Here is a 20800-nt window from a genome sequence, read left to right on the forward strand (position 1 = left end):
TCCAACCGTCTGTGGACTACAGGGTAGGGGCTCCCTCGCAGCCACAGGTGGCCTCTTAGACTTACCTGCCCAGAAGAGGGTGGCTGGGATATCTCTCCACCCACTGGCAGTTCCCATTGGTTGCAGGTGACCGCTGAATGGTGTTACTTCTCCTGTGCTTTCTGGCTTGACGATTTTGTTTTGGAGACAGCTCTGAGACAGAAAAAAAAAGCATAACATGTTGGGCTTGAGAAATGACTGCCCAAGTGAATTATGTTTGAGTTCCAGATAGAACTGTCTCCTGCAATTGTGGGTGAATTCAAAATCGTGCCACAGGGACATGATGTGGATGTGAGATACCAAAGACATCTGCCACATATGTATGTTGAAAAATCGATGTTTTGATGCCATAAAGATCAATAACTGCTTTAAATATAAATAAATAAGTAAGTAAGTAATTAAGTAAGTAAATAAATAAATAATTTTTTACTAGTGTCATAAACCCGGATTTTAGTCCCAAGAGGGACATGGTTGAAGCCATTAAGTTATTTAATGTATAAAAAGAATAATCTCAAAAGTTTATTAACAATTAAATAGTATAATGGAGATTATCTTAATTTGTATTCCTGTTTCTCTGTAATTCTCTACCTCTGCCTAAATGTTTTGCTTTTTAGTTGTATTTTAAAAATAAGTAATATTCTAAGTTAACTGCACTGACACCTTGCTAAAGAAAATATCTACATAGGGCAGAAAAGTTTTTCACTCTTTTAAGTGTCTGCAAGTTCAAAATAAGAAACAAATTACTCTCATGAGATTAGTTCCAGCAGCATGAGATCACACTGAAGCCGCTATTCACGAAAATCACACAAGTAATTGCGAAATCCAAAATGCTTCACACCTTACAGAGTGGCTTATTTTACTACCTTGAATAAACTAATGTTCCAAGCTGGTGTTTGGACCAGTGAAGCAAAGAAATTGGAAAGATACTATTTTGAATAATGCATTGTTGATGTGTCCGATGACATAAAGATGATACTAATTCAGAAGATGAAAAAAAATATATATTGCACTGGTTAGAGACCTTGAAGGAAAATGCTATGAAGAATAGTACTATTTCTTCGTGGAAATATCAAAACAAACTGCTTTGGACAAATATGCAAGTGGAAATAAATATTTTTTAAACAGCAACTACACGTGCTATCTGTACACAAGCTGGAATACAAAATCAAGTGCCATCACCAAGACCCATATCAATGCACTTAAATCTCAGCATTGCTTGGGGCAGCCCTTGGCTCTGCCATGTATTTGTTGTTTGATCTACGGCAAGCTATCTAAGCACTCTGCCTTAGCACCCTAATTTTTAAAATGGAGAGAGCAGCATATCCTACATTGTAGGCTGTTATGAGAATTAAGTAAATTAATATTAGTAATACTAACCATATTAGTAAATTGATATTAAGCTGACCCAGGATATTTCTTGTTTACACTTCTTGCCATAGCCTAATTATTAATGATATCCATTTACTCATAATAGTGTCTTGCCTTGGAGGATAAATTATATGGCTGCATTAATATTTATTCTGAGAAGTCTGAGGTTTACATAATACATTATCTAATTCTTCAACTTTACGCAGAGAACTAGGTTGAGAGTATTATTCTCTTTTGTTTCATATGGAGTCCTTGCACTACGTAAAAAAAATTGTTGAAAGTTTATGAGATAAGGAAATTTTTTAATTTGTATAATTATTGTGGATGGTTTTCATTTTGCAGATTGTTGAAGAATAATTATTGGTTTTTCAAAGCAGCTAATTGAAATAAAATTGTTTAAAAACTTGAGTAAATGATTTTTTTTAATTGCAAAAATTGCATGCAATACATTACCCTGTACTGATATAGTTTAAGTATTTTAAGCAAAACTTAACTTTGGGACCAATAAAGCAAACATTGGTTAAAACATTCAGTGGCATTATTTAGTTAGTCTTTTAATTTGAATCAGACAAAATAATTATTTAAATTAATAGAAACATTTTATCAATGTTTTGAAATTCATGATATAAAAATGTTTAAATTTCAAATCCATTTTCATTACCATCAGAAATTTTGATTTTATTTATCAATATCATAAAAGGAAAAATGATAGATTTAAAGAATGATTACACATTTGGAGTACAATTTAGAGAAATCTTGTTAATGTTTACAGATATATTTCAATTGGCACAAAAAATAAATAATCTTTTACCATTTGCTATCACGTACATGTGTGAATTATATTTCCTGTTGAAAGAGACAGTAAAAATACCTGGGGCTAGAACTATCATACGACCCAGCAATTCCACTTCTGGGCATTTATTCAAAGAAATTGAAAACACTAATTCAAAAAGATACATGTACCCTTATGTTCACTGCAGTATTATTTAAAATAGCCAAGATATGGACGTAACCTAAGTGTCCACCAACAGATGAATGAATAAAGAAGATGTGGCATATATAAATATATGCATGCACACATATACATGCCAAGTGGTATACTACTCATCCATAAAAAAATAAAATAAAATCTGGCCATCTTTGACAATATAGATGGACCTAGAGGGTATTATGCTAAGTAATATAAATCAGAGAAAGATAAATATTGTATGATTTCACTTATGTGTGAAATCTGAAAGTCAAAACAAATGAGCAAGCTACACAAAACTAATAGGTACAGAGAACAAACTGATAGTTACTGGAGGGGAAGGGGGTAAAGGGATGGATGAAAAAGGTGAAGGCGAATAAGAGGTACAAATTTCCAATTATAAAATAAATACGTCACAGAGATGTAACGCACAACATAGAGAATATAGTCAATAATATAGTAACAACTTGGTACAGTAACAGGTTACATTAACTGTCATGTAGATCACTTCATAAGGTATACAGATGTCTAATCATAATGTGGTACACTTGAACATAGTACATAGTACATAGTACACTAATACAATATTATATGTCAACTATACTTTAATAAAAAAAGAAGAAAAGATTTAAAAAACTAGAGGAATCATTGGATAACTTGATTAATATTCAGATTAAATCTGAAAAAAGTAATCTCTTCATAGACGTAAACCCAAGTTTCTTATTTAAAATTTTGAAAAAATCCTATTGGAAGTTTTAGAAAATTTTGAAATGTAATATGTCCTATATTCCTTTTATTTTGTATTTATGTAAAATAAAAAGAACACATTCTTTCACCAAGCTCCATCCAATATCCTTCATTTACCTCTTCATATTACCTCATTTTCTGTGTACCAGGATATGAAAAAAATTGAGAAAATTAATTTCTAAAGAAGCAGTAACCAGAACCTTGGACAGTGCAACCGTGGTAAGGGGGAACTCCTGTATGTCCCCAGTGTGATTGAAAGTACTTCTCCTCTTTCAAAAGAAGTGAATTACGAGTCTTGATGAAATTTCATAAAATAAAGCTGCAGGAAGTATAAAGTTTACCTTGAGACTGTCAAGTTTATCTGAAAGCGTCTTCTTAAGTGTACACCATATGGCCTCACAAAGGACAGAGATTATGTTTGCCAAGATTTCTGAATCCACAACTTATGGATGTAAAAAATTCCTGATGAGGAGTCAAAGGCCAGCATTTGACCTGGAGTTCCATCACTTACTAATATATACTTACGGAATGGTTACTTTTTCTCCTAGAATCTTTTACTATCAAGTGTAAAATAAAGGTAAAGATTTAGGCCCTATTCACCTCTCATAGATCTGTTATAGTGACCAACTGTAATAGTATATTTCAAAGCTCTATATCTATTATCAAGAACTTTACAAATACAGAGAAGGTATGTATTAATATATACCGTGATCATTTCTTCTTTATCAGGTGAATTTGGTATGCTAGCTAGCTAGTAAATAGTTTATTTTCACAGTTTTACCTCTCTGATCCAAACTAAGGGAAAAAGTTAAATCTCGATTTTTTACTTCACAAAAACTGAGTTTGTTGTTTGGGCAATCTACAGGAGCTTGTCAAATACAAGAGAGTAGGTATCCATATAACATGTAAGTCAAGGTTACCAAAACAAAGTCATTTAACAGATATTTATCCTGCCTCAGTTTTCACCAGATCTCTGGTCCAGAACTTGAACCTATAATGAAGTCTGATAAGGAATATGGTTTATTGGTGACATGGATGGTAAAACTCTCAGCTTGTGAGGCATTTGTGAATCAGTAAAATAACATTTCAGATAACTTGCTCAAGTCAAACAGCAAAAAACACCCTCTTTAAAACAACCTTGGGCAACTATAAAATACAATCTGCAATAACAGTTAAACATAACAGTTCTTTGGGGACTTATATACTAATATATAAAAGTAAATGGGTCACCAGCTTTCCAATGTGGTTTGCCTTTGGAAAACCATCGGTACAAACTAGGAGGTATGCTAGAGAAATCAGTCTGTGCACAGGCATTGAAACGCTTTATGTTCCCAAAGAATTACATGGTATCTCCACAAATGGTCCAACTCTCTTGATTATTAATTAGAGGTAGCAAAGGACTAAGTGGACAGGAGCTTTAATAAGAATAATGAAGTCCCTTCTTGGAATTTATTTTATAATTTAGTGATATGAGAATTGATAGTTCATGATTATTTTAAAAAATATCCTTCTCTTCTTTTTAGCTGGAAACATAATTTGTTATGTAGCTTTCATGATCTTAATGACTGAAGGTTTATGTTTCTTTTGAAAATAGCAATAATAACAACAGTAAGTAATCACACACAGATCCTAACTATGAATTACTAGTTGGGACATACAATATATCAAATTGTTTCTACAATGTTACCTTTAACACAAGGGTTGTGATTCTGTTATTCCAGGAACAGCGTGGACAAGGATTCCACTCTGACTCTTGTCCTTATCTGAAAGTAAACCTCATCTGGCCATTTCATTACACCGATAACTATATCTGCACCACTGAATTTAGCATTTGGCAATACATAGTCTTCTTATATACCTATATAGTCTTCATATATATGTATATAGTCTTCATATATACGTGTATTACCAGAACTCCAACCTGTGGGAACAAACGGTTCACATTAAATCAAAAATCAGAATGTCTTTTTTGTAGTTTACTATGGCACCAACTAATCTGAATACTCCAGCACACATGACCCAGCTCTGTTGCGAGAGAAATCAGGTTTCTTAGTGATGAGGTATAAATCTGCATATGTTCTCTCATTTCTTTGATGAGCCCCCTCCTGGCTGCCTCTGCTGCCATTACAAAGCATTGTTGATGTGTCATCAGTAAAACCACGTTAAGGGTTGTCACTAACTCTTCTCCATGGGAACAAAGCTCCAATGTGTCAACGTGTCTTCCGAGAGGCCAGTGCCTCAGACACATCCTTCTTTTTTTAGCTGAAAATTGAAAGCTCTCCCATTATTTTTAAACAGAAACTCAGTTTAAAAGTCACACAAACAGCCCCCTTTCCACTGCTGTATAAATGTGTCACAGTTTAAACTCAGTTGAAACCACTTGTTCTTCGAGTATCTTCCCTCTTTTCCTCCTCTTCTACGTTCACTCTTTTTTTTTTTTCAAGATTTGATTTCTTACACTTAAATGGGTATAAGGAACTTAAAAAATTAAACAAAACAAATCGAATCAACATCGAAATTCTAAGTTTCTATGTCATGACAAGGGTAAGCTCTGATGAGATAAGAAATCAAATCTCTTTGAGACTACTGAGAAATAGATTTACAAAAAAAAAGTTTCTATAGTACATTTGTTAAACAAAAGATCTTTACTGTACTTGGATGATTTCCATTAATGAGTGTGAATCATGCCTTATTAACAGTGGCCCAAATGTGTAATGTGTTTTTCCTCAGAGGATTGTAACTCATCATTTTGCAGAGGAGATTCAGCCCAGTGACATTTTCTTTATGGGGACAAAGTCTGAGGAAAGCTATGTAAATCTCATTTCCCCCAAACTTCCTAATATATCTAAGCTTGCTAAAAAAATAAGAAAAAAAAAAAACTGATCCAATTGAATTGTGTTTAATTTTGTTTTTAATTTGTAAAAGAAAAACACAGATAAGAATGTGACATGGAAAGCTAGGTAGAGATTTCTAGAAGAAGGCATTTGGGCTAAAATTTTAAAAGGAGGATGACTTCCTGAGAGCTGTAACATTTCTAGCCAGCCCTAAGAAGACTCCTCTGAGGTTGTTAAAAAATAATGATGTATTGTATACTCCCCTCCCAACAGGCTCACTATTGGACTGAGAGGGGAAAGTGGACTCAACCAATAAAGAAAGGAAAAAATTTATTTTCATCACATCACAACCACACAAACTTTCAGGAATTATGTACTAATATACCTATCCCTATATTTTATTAATTGGGATATCTAAAAGATAAGTTTAAGTTCATGAGAAAGGATTAAAATAATAGTTTGCAAAGAATTGGTAAAATAGGATCATTTGGGTTGGTCGATATGTGTGTTTCCTTAAGACAAGGTAATCAGGAAGCAAAGGAAGAAATAAAAGAGGAAAATATACAAGCTAGATTTGGGCATACAATTAAAATTGGATAATCAGGGTTAAATGTCTTAGTATATCTTCTGAGGATGGTTCACAGTATTTATTTTTAAGTAATTACTTCTTTATATTTCTGTATATATTTATTCACTATTAACCATCATAGCAGGATGTGAGTTTCATTCATTTTTGGATTCCTGATTTCTAGCATTGTTTTAAATAAGTAGAGATGCTCCTGTGTATTATTGTATTGGTTCCAACTTACCTCCTTTGGAGCAGAGATGAATGGTTTTTGTTACCCACTATAACCCTGATCCTGTTCATAGAGTCAAGAACATAGTAGACATTCCATAAATATTTATAGAACAAGTAAAGAAGTGAATGAATCCTTGTCTTTCGGGGAATGGGTGATAAATGTCTGCAATAAAGTAATAGGACACAAAACATGAAGGCTCGTAAAATTAATTGAATAAGTTGAGATTCACATATTATGGTGCTGTTCTCCAACAATGTGGACATGGCTCATTTAAAAAATGAAAATAAAAAACAAAAGAATTCAATCCTATTAGTGTCCACCGAGCTCCACCACGTTATCTCTGTTCTCTCTTATGCTATGAATAAATGAATGATTAAATTCATAACCAAATTCCCACTCTGAGCATTTTACTCTCCGTAGATATCTGACACCAGAGCTACATCATGGCTAGCGAGTCTTCAGTAATCTGAGTAAAACATTAGACCGTTTTCTACGAGCCAAGAGAAAATATAATGAAAGCAATAGGTTTTGCAAGTGTGGAGATAGAATCATGCAAGTGAGGGAAAAAATATAGACATTAGTCTCCCTTATGCCAAAAATAAACCAAACTTTGTGTGAGATTGACTGAATTAACCAGAAAACAAAAAACAGCAAATCCACGTCACAACTCTGAACGTCCCCTTCACTCCTTGCTTTCATGTTGAGATATCATAAAGCTTACAATATCAGCTTTTGATGTCACAGTGTATAATGGTGCATCCAGTTAGCAGTCTACTGGCTAGAAAGAGAGGAGAATGTGCACCCAAATATCAATTCTCAGTTACATTATCACCTCCCCTCTCACCCATTCCTAGTCTATCTCATTACTTTCTTATCCTTATGGATCAAAGTGAGCCACTTAGCAACTGAAATAATTTTTTCTATTGATCCACTGACTTTCGGCACTTGGACCAGCAGCTCCATTAGTAACTGCAACTGGGTACTCCTTGGAGCCCAGGATTCTATAGAGGAAACGCTTTAGACCTGACATGTAAATAGCTCAGAGGGTAGCAAGAGACTGAATATCCATTACGGCCATTACTGGCCAATTTACCAGCAACTCAACAAGCAGGGCAGCTTAATTTCAAGTCAGAAGAGATACAAGATCATCCCTAAGGCAAAAGGAAATGAAATGGAAGACATTGATTTGTGACTGCCATGCCAAATGACAAAGTTATGAAGCAAAGGGAGCCCCACAGCCCTCCAAAATGTGGGAAGGGGAAGAGAAAAAGAAAAAGAAAGTGTGTGTGTGCCTAGAAATAATGCATCTATGGATGTCTTTTTTATTTCATCTTGTGTGCGAGTGGGTGCGTGTGTGTAATCCCCACAGTATTGCTATAGGACTGGTCTCAAAAGAAAATTCAACTGAAGTTTTTTTTGGGGGTGTGGTTCAATGACTAAAGAACTGGGTGAGACACGTTTAGTTTCGATCTTCTACAACAGATTATCAGAGAGAATGAAGTCCTGCTGAGGCAACACACACACACACACACACACACACACACACACACCCTGTACACTGTCACATAGCATCACACACACCTGGAATAACCCAGTTGCTGTTACATTAAAAAACTCAAATCCTCTCCTCATTGTAAAAGAGCTCGTGTCTACAAACTGGTCTGCTTGCTCACTCCTTGTTTTATCTGGCACTGGTCCCCGAACAAAAATCAATCTCCAATTCCTTTTAATGCTTAGTACTAAATTCAGAAAGCAAAACAAAACATTGGAGCCTCACATTTATTATGGAACCTCTTTTATCTGGCTGGAGGGCAGCCTTCTAATCAAGGGAATGAATAAACAGTCATTTACTTACTTTGAGAGAATAGAGACAGCTCAATCTTCTTGAAGGCCAGGCAGACCAAATAGGCCTCCAATTTGTAAATCAAAACATTAGCAGCTTGTTAATCTAGCCTAGCAATTATTAAGATGTAAAGAAGTTTGTATTACTATGTTTATTGATGAAAGTTATAGGTAGGAGCAGAACTACTTACTTTTTTTTTTTCCTCTGTGGAAGGAAAATATCCAGTAATTGAGACTAAAAAGGCTTTTTGGGGGACGTTTAGTGAAGCTTCGAAAATATTTTGTTTGTTTCTCAATGCTAAAAAAAAAGAGAAAAAGAAAGAAAAGAAAGAAATAAGTCAGTGACCTAAACAAGAAAAGCATTTACAATGTTGCTCCATCGCTTATTCAGAGGTGTGGCATTCTGCTAAGATCAACAAAAGATATGGTGTGAGGTTTACACATCCAGGATCAGTAATGTATTTGACAGGTGGACAGACAGACAGACATGTGTGTATGCACGCACAGGCACAGGCACACACACACGCGCACACACACACACACACACACACTGTTCTGGATTCTGGGTAAATCCAGAGAAAATTATTTCTCGGGCTTGCATCTTCAATACAGTTATTTCTTTTATCCACAGCAATAGCTGCATTTGTGTGTGCTTCTTCACCCGCCATTCAAATTCACCAAAGTACATAGGACTCTAATAGGATATTTTGATGCAACCAACTGGGCAACCATCATTTTGATTTTAATGGTTTTTCTGGTGTGGTTTTTATTTATGCTGTGATTTTACAAACCTGAATCCCAATTGTCCCACATCAATTGTTTAAATTTTTTGTTATATTAGTATCAGGTACACAGTACAATGGTTAGACATTTTTATAGTCTAGGACGTGATCCCCCGATTGCTCTACCACCCAGCTGGCTCTACACACGACCATTACAATACTATTGACTATATTCTCTGTGCTGTACTCTACACCCCTGTGACTGTTTTGTAACTAATTCATACTTCTTCATCCCTTCACCTTTTTCATCCAGCCCCTGAAACACCCCTCCCTCTGATGATCACCACTCGGTTCTCTGTATCTGTGAGTCTGTTTTCATTTAGTTTGTTTGTTTCTTTTGTTCCTATGTTCCACATATAAGAGAAATCATATGGTATTTATTTTCCTCTGTCTGACTTATTTCATTCAGCATAATACTCTCTATGGACATCCGTCATTGCATATGATAAGGTTTCATTTTTTTATGGCTGAGTAATATTCTATTGTATATATGTACCAAAACTTATTTACACCATCATCTACTGATGGATACTTAGGTTGCTTCCCATATCTTGGCTATCATGAATAGCACTGCTGTGAACATAGGGGTGCATAGATCTTTACGAACTAGTGTTTTAATTTTCTTTAGATAAATACCCAGAAGTGCAATTTCTGGGTCAAAAGGTAGTTCTATTTTTAATATTTTGAGAAACCTTCAAACTGTTTTCCATAGTGGCTGCACTAATTTGCAATTACACCAACAGTGTACGAGGGTTCCCTTTTCTCCACATCCTTGCCAACATTTGGTTTTTAATGTATTGATGATAGCTCTTCTGACAGGTGTGAAGTGATATCGCATTGTGGTTTTAATGGTCTCACACTAATTCTTAGCCTCTCAGGGGGAGTGGTGATGGAATGATATCTTCTTTATGCATTATCAGGTAATAAAAATAAAACCTAAAATGTGATGGTTTATAAATATATTAGAAAAAATATAAGCAAATACTTCTACAATTTCATAGTAAAGAAAGACTATAAACAGAGCTTCAGTGTCAGAGGCAAAATGGAGGAAACATTGATAGATTGGATGAATTCAGGGGAAAAAACGTTCCACAAACAAATGTAAAAGATAAATTAACTTGGAAGCTATTTGCAACATATATGACTAATGTGGCATTGGTATCCTTCATTGAATAAAAGCTCTTTAAAACTAAAAAAAAAAGTGACACCTTTGCTATTGTGTCCAATAGGATTATTATCTATTATTCTGATATTAATTTTGATATTATACTGTAAAAGCCCTGATGAAATCAAAGGGCAGAAATTACTCCCTAGAGAGTAGACAAGGAAATATGGCAAGGATGAACACTGTCAGTGCTAGTTTAACAGTGTCCTGGGGGTAGTAGCTGGAGTACAATTAAATCACCACTATTGCACTTCAAATATCTTACAACTTTGTCCATCATACCTCAATAAAGCTAAAATTTTAAAAAAATCTGGTGAAATTTGTACATCATATTAAAGAAACAATGCATTTCATGATAATCCTCCTATTCTAGCCATCTCATTCATTTTTTCCTGCTCTATCAGAATCTCCAAAGAACATACATATCTCCCACAATACAAAATTGTCTCTCAAACATAAATAAAAGAATTTAAAAATAAAAAAGAAAATAAGTAAGAAACATGTATAAAAATGAGTGAAATTAGCGAAATTATTGGTTTGCATGTTATGTGACTGAATACCTGTAAAACATAGTTTATCTTTACTTCCCCTTAACATTTAGAATCAATCACTTTAGTTAACATTATAAGCTTTTGTGTGTATTCCTTTTAGATTACTAAGCCTTTCGTAGAGCCCATGACTATGGAGATAGTCACCAAATATTTTGCATATTGGTCTCGAGCTTATCAGGGTAGCACCATTCTCACTTCTGCCCCATGGATCTATGACTCACATATTCTGGTTATAGCAGAAACTACTTCAAATGTATATATTACTTCCTCATAGAAAGCACACCAACCCCAAATACAGTGTTATCTTAGGGCTGATATTATAACTACATCTTCTACTAAAGAACAGCTTTTTTTCTACGTGGTCAACTGCTTCTGATAAACAGGTACATGATAAAATGAGTGAATTTCACTGGCCCTGGTGAGTTGGTTAAACTGAGTTCCTTGTTCTGTAACAATAGTGTGTGTGATATCATGGCGATGGCATAACACGTTCCAAGACTCTACGTACACTGGCAAAAGCAAAGCAGAAAGGAGGGTCACGGTGAGGAAAATTACTCCCTCTTCCAGTATTCCACTGAAAGGTCATCTCAGGACATTGTACTACATTGGAGTCTCAAAACTGTTGATTGTTGATGGCACTTTGTACCAAGCAGTGGGATCTACCAAGTCAATCATAATGAATGGGAAATCCATGTTCCTGAGGCCATGAATAATTTCCACTGCTCTTGCTAGAGATACTTTTTTCCTGAGGCCTTTGAACAAGCAGTTGAGTTGCTGGAGGAAATTCATTTCAATCCATACAGATTCATCTTGTTCACAGGTTTATGAAATGTATTGTCTCCAGTGAGGCTCTGTATGTGTGTGTTTAGCATTCAAATGTAAAGCAGTTCTGAAACTCATATTCTGAGCCCATTTTCTTTGAGCCTTCTAACATTTTCTTCCTTGTCCAAAACATCCAACCAAACAATCAGCCACTGCTTATGTACTTATGTAAATCCATACATTCATTTTTATCTCCATACAATACAAATGGAAAACAAAAGATTCTGCTTGATGTTCGCCAACTGGAAGAATCTGTCATCCCACTGTCTTTCAGGAACAACCTTACGGAGAGTTGGAATACTTCAGAAGCCATCTGCACTTAGCGTCAGCATGCCACACAGTACAGTCTGTCTATACACCAGGCCCAATACATTTTTTTCAGTAGTCAACTCCCAGTCATCGGAACTCCGTTGTAGATTTCGCTGGGCGTTGAAGAGGCAGTAGCAGTGCAGCAATTCTAAGCCCAGGGAGAAAGCAGCTGCTCATGCAATATCTTTGCTTGTCAGCTTGTCAATTTCCTGAAGAAATAACCACTGAGTAGAGGATGAGACCTTATATGAGACCTTCAATTCTGCCTTCCCTTAGCTTGGGTGAATCTTTTGTTCTCTTTTCTCTCACTTTGTATTTCTTTATTCTACTCCTAAGAAACTTTATATGATCTTTTCAATGGGTTTAAGCATTAAAAATAATACAGTTTGTGAAGGTAAGACTGGTTTAGCAGACCTATACTTTCGCTCAGCCATATACTTCTCTTTAAGAAAAAGTCAATTATCTGTTTAAATAGAATCAGAGAAGAAAGATAATACAGAAAGAGAAAATAATAAATATATCATGCAATATATGAAACACTTTCTGGTCATACAAATTTTTAATTCTTATAAGTGTAGCCAGATTACATTCCAACGAGAACAAATGAGAATCAACACTTAGCTATTTTATTATGTCACCTTGCTATTTTATTATGTCACCCTGTATTGCCTTTTATACAGGATCATGATACTGCTGTTCACCATTTTGTCCTTCCATTAAGAATTAGCTGTTTGCAAAACTGTGAAATATAGAAAGTGTACCTATGAAGCCACTTCTTCTTATTTTCAGTGCATTTTAATCCTGTTTGCCCAAGTCCCTGCTCTTCTTTCTTTCTTAGTGGCACCAGGGTTTCCCAGGCCCTTTAGTTTAATAAAGAAAAAGGTTTTGTATGGATTCACACTAACATGTTAGATGAGTTAATATTTCTTTTCTATGTAGGCCTAAAAAAGATAAAGTTTAGCTTGAAGAAAATAATGTTTACTGACTGGTAAATTTCAAGCACACTGGCACTTGGGAATGGCATTCTGCAGTCACTAACTTTGGACCTCCACAGTGGGACCCAACTAGATATTTCTGAAGGGACTATCTGTTAGAAAGATGTGTCAAAAAATTGAGTTCATGATAAAGGAGAAAGCTATGGCTATTAAGTAAGGGGTCCCAGCAAGCCTTTCTCCAAGCTCACAAGCAGGTTTGGTCTATGAAAAGCCTTGTAGTGAGTAGTCCACCAGGCAGCACGAGCGGCCCTTGTGTTGTAATGTCACTGATGATAGCATGGTTGACACAAGTAAGATCCCTACGACCAGGGACTTTAAAAACCTCTTGTGTTTTTGTCATTTCCTGGAATTTTTCTTTTTTGATATTTATCTAAGCATAAGGTTCATGCAAAGGTGAACATTCATCGCAACGTTTGAGAAAAATCTCTTAGCTCATTATGTGTGATGAATATGTGAAAAATAAGCTTAAACTGCTGCCAAAAATGTTTCTTGTGACTTTTTAATTATGATAACTTCCAGAAAAGAAAAAAAAAAAGGTAACTTTGAACTGAGTGCCTTTTGTAAGTAACCCCATGTGAGGAAATCTTGCTCTTATAGATTTAAACGTTTTGCATTTCCCTGATTTGCATACCTATTAAATCATAACTTTGATACAGTATTTTTTTTAGCATTTTATTATTAATATAGCTGACAGTCTGAGTAAGTTCACACCTCTCAGAAGTCAGTGGGGACTTTTAATAAAGTACCTAAGGATTCAATTTGTGATTAATTTAAAATAATTTTTCTGAATAAAAGGAATATACAGGTCCTTTATTTTTATATACTCTCCTTTTATTTTAAAATAAATATTTGCAATATAAAGAAACTAGGGCAACATCAATTTTTATAAATTGTATGCCAAAAAAAATATGTCAAAAACAGAAAACACATGCTCAACTATACTGGTATTTAAAATATTGAATGCGCTATTCATTTTGCTCAATAATTTGCTTTTTAAAGGGATTAAGATATTTAATTATGTTCATAAAATAACTATATAATAAGCACGAATCCAACTAATGATTTTCAAAATAAAAATGATTAAATGGGGGGGGCACTTTTCAACCTAATAAAGACTTACTTTATTTATAAATTGTTTCTTTTATTCCTTAGGGAAGCTTTGCTCAATATGTAGAATTAAACCAATGTCTATACAATTCCAAATCACTTATAATCCTTCTTTTAAATAAGTCTGGGGAGTATGTGTATACTGCACTCATAGCTTTTTTTTTTAATTGATTTAAATCTATTCTGGGAGTAATCTGATATTAAAGATTAGCTAAATATTAATTTGTCCTTAGGCAGAAACTAGTTGGATACATACTTTTTTTTTTTTTTTTTGCTTTCAGCAATGGTTTGGACATTGTGTAGACAACTTAACAAGTGCTCAACTCTCCCAGCCTTTCAACAGTTCTGGCCAACTCAAGGGAAAAACAAATATAGTAACACAATGAAGGATAATGCATTACCCATTTTAGTCCATTGTTTTAGCTTTTGTTGGCTCACTCCTTGCCAAGATCAACATAAAAGAAACTTCTAAGTTGCCAGTGAAGTGCTGACAGGGAATAGATTGCCATCCCAAATATCAACATGTATCAGTTTTTGTTTATGTAAAGCAGCTTCTCATTCTTTTTCATGTTGATTTTAACCCCAAGGCTGAATATAGACTAAGACACTTGGAAGTATGACAGAGAGGAGGCTTATACCTCCAACAGAATGGTAGTCACAGAGCATGTGCTCTACAAACACTTGTCAAAGCCATCTTTACATTTATGATATGCCCTTGATAGGTATTCTCATATGATATTCATCTTATAAATATTACCAATTCTAATCAATCACAATGTACAGAAAATCTTCATGCCCATACCATGACTTTTTCCTTCTTAGCATTGTCTCACTCTTCAAAATTCAGCATTTGATCTACTGAGCTACCTTCCTGTAGCCATACCTCTCCCTGACTCTTCAGAAAGTATTTGGCTCTGCTTAAAACTAGCTCTGAGAGAACTGTCAATGTGATCTCTTGGGTGAGATTAATTCTCGGGCCTGCTGGCCTCTTGGTCAAGTTTATTATTAATAATAAATCACAGTTGGGCCACCTACCTCCCCTGTCTTCTCTCTTTTTCAATGGTTTCCAGCAATCTTCTTTAACTCTTGCTGTCATGATGCTCAGGATTTAATAGGTCTTGCTCCTGCCTGATCCACACTGAGAACTCACATTATTTTCACTGTACAGGTTCATGTCTATACAGAATTAGTCAAAATATTCTGAAGCATTAGCCTAGGCTGTCAAATTAATGAAATTCGAGCAGACTTTACATGAAAGGAATTAAACAATAAGCAAATTAAGAAAAAGTCATTTATTCCCTTGGGCTATCTTCTTCAAATATATGTAAATTTTAAAGCAGGATTATTTCATTTCAAAATTGTCCTCTCATTAACATTTCTAGTTTATATTATAATTGGGAGGTAGGACATTCTATATTTACTGAAATTTTTGAAAGTATTGTTACATCTACAAACTGTAAAGCAGACAGTGGACCAACTTTAGAGCTGCCACGGATTAGAAGTGTTAGTAATCTATACATCTCTTACTTGTCCACTTTCTTGATTAGCAAGTTTTATAAGCCATGCTTCTTAGCTCTTGACATATTCTTAGGGAAGCAACTTTGGTAAACTTAGAATTAAATGTAAAGGCAGCTTCAGATACAAGATCACATAGCACAAAACAAAGCCTTTATTTTTAAAATCTGGTACTTTGGGTTAAAAATTCACTTTTCTCCTATTTTATGATCATACAAAAGCCAAATAACTTGGTTTAGAATTTATTAATCCAAATACTTCCTTGTCTATCTAAATGCAATTCTGCTCATCTTTCTTAAAAGCAATCTGATCTTGTTCAAGTTAAACTGCAATACATTCAGAGAGACAGCTACTCACCTCACCTTCTCTCCCTCCCCCAACCACAGAGGATTCACTGTGATGAATGTAGCTATCCAAGTCTGCATTTCCAGTGATTGCCAGATGATCCACTGGTGCAAATGAAGCTAGAAAAGCCCGCTGGAGGCTTCTGGGAAGATTTCTCTCCTTTATAAGGAGAGAGAGAAAGACGGGGGGCGGAGGGGGCGGCGTGGAGGGAGAGAAGGGAAGCGGGGAGGAAAAGGCCCGCTGGAGGCTTCTGGGAGAGAAGGGAAGCGGGGAAAGAGAGAGAGAGAAAGAGAGGGAGAGAAGAATGAGCAAGCAATGTGAGAAGAAACAACTATATTTACCTTCTTCTTTCTTCATCTCTTGCAATTCCCTTTCTTGGTCACTGTGCTGGAAGCTTCATAGCTGCTGCGGTCATTTTGCAGCCATGAATGGAAGCCACGGAAATGGTGAACAGGCCTTGGCATCATCTCTCTAGTGAATGAGCCAATCCAAAAAAGTTCCTACTTTTGCGTGTTTTCTGATATAGTTTTTGTCTGTTTTTGTATTTTTGTTTTTGTAATTAAAACCAAAAATTTCATTGTTGATACAAAGACATAATATTTAGAGATCAATCAAAAGTTGAGATATTTCATGTAAGTGTAGATAAGCCCACTGTGGGATGCTTTAAATGTTTATGAAGCATATGTAAGAGAAGTAGATACTTGGAAGTTAACATTTCTTATGACATGTGGAGCTGTTTTCCCAGAAATCTGTGATACAGGAAAATAATTCAAGCTATACTGGTCTAGGGTGGGGAATCACTTACTTCCTGCGAGATTCCTTAGCATTCGACTCATGCCTTGATTGTAGAATTTATCATGCTTTTTTGTAATGAACATCTGTTTGTCTTTCTTGTGAGTTTGTAAGCTGGTTGATATTTTTTATCTGAAGTAGATTTCATTTGGTATATACTGAGAAATTGTTGAATGAATACACACACACACACACAGTTGCTACTCAACTTATGATGGCTTATTTCCTGATAAACCTATCATCCCTAAGTTGAAAATATCCCATGTCAAAAATGCATTTACTACACCTAACTTACTAAGCATCATAGCTTAGAGTAGCCTGTGCTTTAGGGTGATAAGGATACCTACACTAGGCTACACTTGGAATAATTATCTTCAGTTCATCTTAAGAGTAATTGTCTTTCTCTTCTTCTTTTCTTCTCTCACCAAAAGCAGGAGACACAATGGGATGTGAAAACACAAAATGCAGTATCCAGAAAGCACTGGCAACACAATACACTGTAGAGTATTAATTGTTTATACTCCTGAGTGTGGAGCTGACTAGGAGCTGCCAAGATCATGAGAGAGTATCCTACTGCATATCACAGCCCAGGAAAATATCGAAATTCGATATTCGACTTATAGTTTCCACTGAATGCATATCACTTTTGGACCATCTTGGTCAAAAAATTCTAAGACGAGCCATTGTAAGTAAGGGACACACACACACACAATTCCCCCCAAAAAACTTTTCTCTCCTCCACTTTAATTACTCATAAAGGGCATAAGATTATATACATACTTATATATGCACACACACACATATATGTATAGGTAAAGTGGGGTTTCATCATCAACACTGATATAAAATTAGTGTTGATGATGAAACCCCACTTTACCTTGTCTCAGGATTTAGTGAGCAGGGTTAGAGATCTGGAGTTTTGAGAAATGCTTAAATTAACAATAGGAAATAGAGAAGCGATGGCAATTTGCATCCAGAAACTCTAGAGTGTTGCTCATAATATATGAATTTAAAAAATAAAAGAATGCTCAGTACTGAATGCCATTCATCTTACAGTATCAGATGAATTCTAATGCAAACAACACCAAATTCAGCCACTTCAAATGGTATCCCAACAGGCCTCAGGACCCTTCTGATTTTCTTTATCTTGTTAGATTTCATATTATTTTCACTCAGCACCCACTTACCTCAGTCTCAGTTTAATGGATTTCCAATTGGGAAAGTGCAATATTCAAAGCTATCAAAAGCAGGTCATTTCAGGGGTATGGCTGTTGGAAGGTTTCTCTTATACTCCTCTAATCATTAAAATATCAATGAGAGCGACTTAAAGCCTAAGTGACAGTTATACTTTCAGTTACTCGCCGAGACCACATCTATTCAGGGCAAAGTGAACTGAAATTCCATCAGAAAAGAAAATAAGAGCCATTCACAGCCAGAGAGTTCATTATCATGATATTTTTTTCTGATGTTTTAAATTGTCTTTGTGGATGGATCTGAATTCATAAGTTCTTTATATAGCTCTAGTTCACTTTAGTTGTTCGAGATTATTTATAGAATAAGGCTCACCATGAAGGTCCTCAAAATATATTCGAATGAATGGGAATTTTGATTATAATATTTTGTGCAAATAACTCCTCCTGAGCAACATAAATGAAGGTAAACCTAGAATGGAGGTCCTATAAATGAAAAATAATACACTCATTAGAATTGGATTCCTGGCTCTGTAAAGCAAGGCATTTACATTTTCCTGAGCATTGATTTCTAATCTGAAAAACAGGAATAATAATATTTATTTTAGATAATTCTCTTGATGACAAAGAGAAAATACCTACAAAAATGTTCTTGGTGTATGGTAAGTAAGAACACCACAAAAATAAAAATCAGTTAACATAATAATAATTATTAACATTTACTCTATTTTAAAATTATTTGGTGAAAGTTCTCAGAGGATACGTAATTGTATTATTGTATGTTGTGTTACTAAATTAATATAGAAAACTAAATCTAAAGTAGCAGAAGTAATTAGCATAGGATAAAAAGAACAAAAGAATAACATATGAATTAGGTAATTTTATCTGTTCTAAAAAGAATTCATCATTGCTCAACCATTATTCAGTAACTTTATTAATTATTTAAATTCTCTGATAATCATTTCTTGGATTCAAGTTACTTAATAAATTTACTCTTCTATTATTCTTAAAATTGTGAGTACACTTAGCAAAATATATTCTTTTTTAAAAAATAGGGCATAGAAATATATGAAGATAGAGCTTCTCCCATTACAGCTCATAAAATAATAAGAAAATACTAAATAATAGTTTTAGATAAATACTAAATAAATTTAAAAATAATAACGAAAATAAAGTTACACTCACTTAAACATGATGGAAGACTTAATGGAATATCTCCTGTAATTGAGGAAATCAAAAAACAAAAAAGATATTATTAATCAATTAATTATGAATTAGATTCTTAGCAATAGATAATCAATAATTGTCTCCGGAATATTATTGAGGATCTTGAAGTAAGAGTAGAATTTATATAGACATGTCTAAAGTATAATTATATTTTAAGCAGAGAGACAAGAATGAAGTGAATTAAATACTAGAGTCATAAAATTTCTTAGCATGTTAATTGAAACCAAATACAATAGGCAAGAACATGACTAGCAAGGTTAATTTAGGCTGAATTATAGGAGACCAAGCAAGTGTTAATAGAAATGTTACTAGTTTAAGGTACTCAATGATTAAAAAATAACAAGTTTATACACTGGTGAGGAGAAAAGGAGGAATACACAGATTAAAGAGTGTGTCAACTGAACTATATAAAAATATAAAAAACTAAGAGGCAAATTAGAAATTCAAAGAACATATTTTATCATATATAGTAAACACATTTCAGAATAAAGAGCATTTAAGAAGCAACAAGAATAATAACTTTTTTAAATACTCTGAAAGACAAAATGGCCAAAGTTTATAAATAAAAAATCATCAAATAATATAAAAAATTAGAATAACCACATGAAAAAAATTTAAACAGAATAAATAAAACTGAAATACTATAATTTTTAACTTTTTAAGCTGATAAAGTATTATTTTAATGACAATATGATATGCCAGTGAAGATTCAAGGAAAAGGTCCATATCCTATACCTTAGGTAAGGGATGGTTCTGATTCAAGATACTATTTATATAAATTATTGAAATAATACATACACACAAAAGATGGAATTACATTTATACACTAAAATTGATGCTGATGAAATGCTTTTAATGTGAAAGTATGTTAATAACATATTGAATTTAAAAAGAAGCATATAATACATACATTTCTCAAAAATAAAATAAAAACAAATACACATAAATAAAACACGTACTCACACACACAGACATTTCCAGTCCATAACTCTGTAAACAGAAACAAATACCTCTTTTAAAAACATATGGGTAGTAGATCTGTTTTCTTCTTATGTTCTGCATTTTTCAAATACACATTTTATTCACATAAGATTTCTTAAATTATGAAAAATAAAAATAGAATAGTCATAAAGAAAGCATAAAACAATCACAATATTGATTTTTTTCTTTATTTACATTAGAGCTAATGTAAATGTAATTAGGACAAAATCAGTTAGAATGGAAATAAAGATGTGGGTGGGGAGAAAATTATAAAAATATTATTTTATGAACTTACAGGAAAATTTATATTTGGAAATCTACAGATGTATAACTTCCTGTGAAAGAAGGTTGTGAGATTTTTTTCTAAAACTTTCCATAAATATTTTGGGATCCATAGTCTATAGGAAGAAAACAATTGATAT

The sequence above is a fragment of the Pteropus alecto genome, unplaced genomic scaffold (genome assembly GCF_000325575.1).
Source record: "Pteropus alecto unplaced genomic scaffold, ASM32557v1 scaffold8, whole genome shotgun sequence".
NCBI lineage: Eukaryota > Metazoa > Chordata > Mammalia > Chiroptera > Pteropodidae > Pteropus > Pteropus alecto.